General features: G+C 58.9%; 1 protein-coding gene across 3 annotated transcripts in view; it reads right to left on the bottom strand.

Moving 5' to 3' along the window:
* The window catches only part of TBC1D22A (TBC1 domain family member 22A), a 584,905-nt gene that overhangs the window by 142,422 nt on the left and 436,483 nt on the right, over nt 1–6,000 (bottom strand). For 2 of the 3 annotated variants that reach the window (XR_004300946.1, XR_004300945.1), the window contains exon 14: nt 2,490–2,642. The gene's annotated coding sequence lies outside the window, so the exon portion shown is untranslated. Of the gene's footprint in view, nt 1–2,414; nt 2,643–6,000 lie in introns of those variants that run through there. The other variant, XR_004300943.1, reaches the window with a different exon arrangement.

Below are 6,000 nucleotides of genomic sequence, written 5' to 3'. Positions count from 1 at the left end.
TGTGCACCTGCTGTGTGTCTGTGCGTGTGTGCACCTGCTGTGTGTGCGCACCTGCTGGGTGTCTGTGTGTCTGTGTGCACCTGCTGTGCGTCTGGGTCTGTGTGTGCACCTGCTGTATGTGTGTCTGTGTGTGCACCTGCTGTGTCTGTGTGTGCACCTGCTGTGTGTGTGTGTCTCTGTGTGCACCTGCTGTGTCTCTGTGTGCACCTGCTGTGTGTGTGTCTGTGTGCACCTGCTGTGTCTGTGTGTGCACCTGCTGTGTGTGTGTGTCTCTGTGTGCACCTGCTGTGTGTGTGTGTGTGCACCTGCTGTGTGTGTCTCTGTGTGCACCTGCTGTGTGTGTCTGTGTGTGCACCTGCTGTGTCTGTGTGCACCTGCTGTGTGTGTGTGTGCACCTGCTGTGTGTGTGTGCACCTGCTGTGTGTCTGTGTCTCTGTGTGCACCTGCTGTGTGTGTGTGCACCTGCTGTGTCTGTGTGCACCTGCTGTGTCTCTGTGTGCACCTGCTGTGTGTGTGTCTGTGTGCACCTGCTGTGTGTGTGTGCACCTGCTGTGTGTGTGTCTGTGTGCACCTGCTGTGTCTCTGTGTGCACCTGCTGTGTGTGTGTGTGCACCTGCTGTGTCTGTGTGCACCTGCTGTGTCTCTGTGTGCACCTGCTGTGTGTGTGTGTGCACCTGCTGTGTGTGTGTGCACCTGCTGTGTGTGTGTCTGTGTGCACCTGCTGTGTGTCTGTGTCTCTGTGTGCCCCTGCTGTGTCAGTGTGGGCACCTACAAAACCCCCATGTAGGGTGTGCACCAACTGTGTGTCTGCGTGTGCACCTGCCCTTGCCCATCCACGCATCAGTGTGCACCTAGCATATATTTGTGTCCACCTGCAGTGCCAATGTGCGTGCACCTACCTACGGCACTGCGTGCCCCTGCTGCACACTGGTGGCTGGCCACTTTGGAGCTTGGCTCTCGTCCAATCCTCACAAGCAGCAGGGCGTAGGCAATACTGCCACCCCAGTTTGTAGACAAGCACATGGAGGCTCGGGAGACTAAATGGGTCGCAGAGTGTGCAGAGAGGAGATGGGGCAAGACCATAAGACCAGGTCCCAAGCCCTGCCCTCCTCCTTTGCTCTGTCCTGCAGACGTGGTTCTCTGAAATACTCAGTCCACAGCCCCACCCTTGCTCCCAGACAAAGCCTCACCCCAGAATCCTGACTCCCCACTCCTAGGTGAGGACTCAGGTCCAACAGACTCAGAGGGGACCTGGCCCCACCTCCAAGACCCTTGAGCCTCAGTGTCCAGAGCCCCAAGAGCACTCCCAGCCTCACCAAACCCCATCTGGAATGGGTTGAATGGTGGCCCCTAAAAAGATATGTCCACACCCTGATTCCCAGAACCTGTGAATGTGACCTTATTTGGGAAATGGGAGTTTGCAAATGGAATTAAGTCCTAGACCGTCCAGGTGGGGCCTTGAATCCAACCGCAAGCGTTCTCATAAGAAACGGAAAAGAAGACAGAGTCAGGGCAGAGGCATGTGATGACACAGGCAGGGGCTGGGGCGACGGGGAGCTGGCAGAGGCAGGAAGGGTCCCCCCTAGAACCTCAGAGGGAGCATGGCCCTGCTGACACCAGGATTTCAGACTTCTGGCCCCTAGAACTGGGAGGGAATCCAGGTCTGTCATTTTAAACCCCCTGGTCTGTGGCAGCCATGGGACATGAATACACCTTCCGGCCATGACCTACATGCACCTTCCCTTCCGCATCTCAGAGTGGGTGTCCCTGGAAAAACACCCAGCAGGGAACCCACCAGTGCTCAGGGGGGAGAGCTCCCAGCCCAGGCTGTTCCGGCCAACACCCCCAAACCCAGGGCTCAGACAACTCGGCAAGGGGCCCCCTCGGTGGGAAGGATGCTGCCTCCAGGCCTGGCCACGTCACCAGCTTGCTGTGGCCTCTAGGGGAGCCTCTTGACCTGCTCATCTCTAGAGAGCCCACTGAAGCAGCACAGTACTGGAGGGCTCTGGAGGCCCCTTGAGGGTCTCACGTTGCTGTTGCGCCAACTCATTTCGGCCTTTGTGAAAATCGTGACCCCCCAGACTCATCATGGACGCACTGAACATTCCACCCCATGGACGACAAAAGCATAGCGGTGCCTCCACGTGACAAAGCTGGTTTAGCACATGGCGGCAGGTGCCTCCCTCGTCCAAATAGGATGCTGACCCACCTCGTGCATGCCTCCCTCTGCCACCCGCCCCAGGCCGGCTCCCCTCCCCTCCCATGGGGCCCCCATCCGCGCACCATCCCTGCTGAGTCAGGGGATGGGCAGACGGATGGTCCTGCCACCACAAGTGCTCCGGAGGACGTACTTAAATAAAACAAATCCTTCTACCAGAAGTAAAACCTCAAAAACATTTTTAATAAATGGGCATTAACGTCTCTCCTGGCAATGGAAACCGTGAATCTCTTAGCAAAGTTTCAGCAATAATTCAGGCACATTTTCTTACCTCGCATGGCAACGATTCTCAGTGGATTGCCCTGGAATAATCGGCCCATTCCAGTTGTTAGGACGTGGTCTTTAAAACTGAGTTATTCCCGAACATCTTGGAAAATAGGCACTCTTCATCTCACCAATTATGAAATACTGCAGACATTGTTTGCTATCAGAAAAAAAGATTTATCGTCAAAGCTAATGGCAAGACTGCGGCCCGTGCTCCCCGAGACCCTTCTCTCGAGTTTTTCATCATTTTGCAAGTAACATTTGGGGAGGATTTAACTACTCTGCGGCGGAGGAGAGGATGCTGCCCGGGCACCCCTGTCAGGGAAGGGAGTGATTGAAGGGGGCACGGCTGGGCTCCGCAGGAGGAGAGCGCGTGGGATTTACGGTCTGAGCTGGGCCGAGGCCCCAACGGGTTGCTCACTCAATCCCCCCTCTGTGCCGGGGTCTGCTGCTGCAGGGGCTGCAAATGGGAGACAGGAAGACCTCCCCGGGCGTTCATCCAGGAGACACCCCCCCTCAAACAGGTAACTCCTGCCTGCCTGGTGGACATGGTGCTCGGTGGGCACCTGGAGGCCCTGCCTGGACGCCCTGCTTGGAGGGAGGGCGAGGCTGGTGCCAGGAAGCAGTCCTGGCAGAGCTGACCCGAGCTGAGGCTGCAGGATGCATGGGCGCCATGCTAACGCACCAAGGAGCAGCGTTCCAGACAGAGAAGGGAGTTTTCCAAAGCATGAGGCCCAAGGAAGGAAGGGCATCTTCCAAGCAGCTCATGCACCTGGCCCCGGTAGGGACACAAAGTAGGGGAGGCATTGTGGGGCCATCGACGGGGCCAAGCACAGGGGGGCAGGTCCACCAGCGTGGGGAGCACAGGCACTGGTCCCACCTGCCCAGACAGTGGGGGGGTCCCCCAGGGATTTCACCCCGGAGTCAGCCTACCCAGGTTCTCCATGGCCGCTGTGAAGAGCCTGGCTGGAGGGTACGAGGCTGGAGGCCAGGAGATCAGTGAGCAGGCTATGGCTGTGCCAAGGGGGTGATGGGCCCTGGGTGTGGACAGACCGGGGCAGTGGGAATGCTTCCGTTGTTCACATCAGGGGACTCATGGCTGCAGAGCTCGGAGGTAGGAGGGTCCCGTGGTGGGTTGAATATTAAGCCCAAAATTCATGTCCACCCAGAAGCTCAGACTGTGATTTTATTTGGGAATGGGGTTTTTCAGGCGTAATTAAGGTAAGGATCTCAAGATGAGATCATCCTGGATCAAGACAGGCCCAAATTCCAGTGACTGGTATCCTTGTGTAAGTCAGAGGAGGGACACACACCCAGGGAGAAGGCAGGTGAAGACGGAGGCAGACGGGAGGGAGGTGGCCGCAAGCCCAGGAGCCGCCAGGAGGTGGCAGAGGCAGGAAGGACCCCCCCATACCACCCACCCCCCAAAGCCTCTGATGAGCACGGCCCCACCCACACCTTGATTTCAGACTTGGGGCTCCTGACTGGGAGAGAGTAAATTCTGCTATTTTAAGCCGTCTGGTTTGTGGTGCTCTGTTAGGGCCGCGACAGAAAACCAACACCCCACCTCCCGGCAGGCAGCCCTCGGCAGGGAGGGCGTCGCGGCTGTTTAGAGGTCTGGCTGTCACGCAGACGCCCGAGGTGAGACAGACTACCTCTGGGCTCTCCCCGTGGCCTCGCTCAGCCCCCACGCCCACCTGCTCCACGTCCCCATTGCCGCCCTGCAGCCCCTGACATGACAAGCCGACCATGGACACCCCATCAGCTCTGAGCACCCCAAACCCCCACGGGCACTGGTGGCAGAGGTCCTAACCCCATTCACTCGGGGCTCAGTGCCCAGCAGGAACACGTTTGGGAAGATTTGGTGATTGGCTGAGGGCAGGGTGAGCATCTCCTCTTTCCTGCAGCAAAGCCGCTCTGAGTCTTCACGTGGGCCCCGTAGGACGGGGGGCGCCACCAGCCCCGTACCACACCAGTGCACACCTGGCAAGCTGGGATGGTGGGAACAGCAGGGAGCCGGGTGCTGGGAACAGGCTGTTCACACCTGCTCTGCCACTTCTCACTGGGTGGCTCTGGACACGCCCCCTTCCTCCGTGTGACTCAGTTTCCCCAGTGAACTGGTGATCACAGAGTGATAGTCCGGCCTCCTACGATCGTCAGTGAAAATTGAGTCTCTAGATATCCGTCGATTTCATGAATTTCTCACCGAAGGAGCACTTAGGTTCTGAGGGCAGATGGTGGTCTGCGGGTCTCCATGTGCACAACGTCACTGTGCCCTGCAGGTACACGCCGCCGTCAGGCACCCCGTTGCACGACACGCGCCCCTGGAGGCCAGTCCTGCCCCTGCAGAGGGCCACTGAGGCCTGGCCTGCCTCCCCTCTTCCTCTGCTGAGCACCGCCCCCACTGGGACCTTCATGGACCCCCTCCAGGCAGTTCTTTCTGAGACATGCAAATCCCATCATAGGACTTTCCTCCTAGACCCACCCAAAGCCTGCTGGGGCTCTTGGAAACTTGCACCTGGCAGCCAGCCCCACACGGTCAAGCCCGTCCAGCCGTACCTGCCCCTTGCTCCCCCTTTCTGCTTGCAACAGGCCATTCTGACCACCTTTCAGGGCCTAATCCCACCCTACCGTCTCCAGCCTCAGGGCCTTTGCACACACTATGCCTTTGGCCTGGAATACGCTTCTGCTTGAAGGCAGAAATTCGATTTCCTAAGGCTGGTTTTCCTCCCTCCGTGATGGAGGCAGCAATGTGGTTTCCTGAGCCTTGTAAGCTCTACCTCCTGCATTCCAGCAAGTGAAGCTGGGGGGTGGGGGTTGTAGTCCCCGCCTCCCCCTGTGGCGAAACCCAAGGATAATTTGGGACTCAAAAGGACACACGTGGGAAGGAGCTTAGAGCAGGAATCCGAGCACGGGGCTGTAACAGGGAGGTCGCCCAACCTTGGTCGTGATCTCCTCATGGTACTTTCCCCAGGAAGGTGCCAGCACATGGCCAGCACCAGGGTCCAGGCCACAGGGAGGGCCTTTTTCCGACTCCTCTCTAGCACAGACATCTGGGGTGAATACACGAGGAACACCTGGTCCAGGTGAAGCGTCCTACTGACGAGAACACCCAGGCCCGGAGGATGCATGAACTGGGCACAACCACAGGGGGTCAGCTGAAGCACCAGAACCAGAATCCAGTTGTCCAAGTCCTGGCCTGCCTGAGTGATGTGATCAGAGCCAGGCTGGAGGATGGAGGGAGAAGGCCTCCAGAGGTGTGGCTACTGGCAGGGATGAGAGCCAGCAGGGCGGCAGGGGGGAGTAGGGAGAGGGCAGGGGTATTGGGAGAGGGGGCAGTGGGAGGGGGCTGTGCGGAGGAGGTGGGGGTGTTGGAGGGAGGGGGCGGTGGGGAGGAGCAGGGGAGGGAGCAGTGGAAGGGGGTGGGGGTGTTGGGAGGGGGGCAGTGGGAGGGGGCTGTGCGGAGGAGGTGGGGGCTGTGGGGAGGGGGGAGGAGGGAGAGGGCAGGGGTACTGAGG

Source organism: Phoca vitulina, unplaced genomic scaffold, assembly GCF_004348235.1.
Source record: "Phoca vitulina isolate PV1807 unplaced genomic scaffold, GSC_HSeal_1.0 scaffold19, whole genome shotgun sequence".
NCBI classification, from domain to species: domain Eukaryota; kingdom Metazoa; phylum Chordata; class Mammalia; order Carnivora; family Phocidae; genus Phoca; species Phoca vitulina.
The sequence above is the reverse complement of the archived record's forward strand: the minus strand, read 5'-3'. Positions and strand labels throughout refer to the sequence as shown.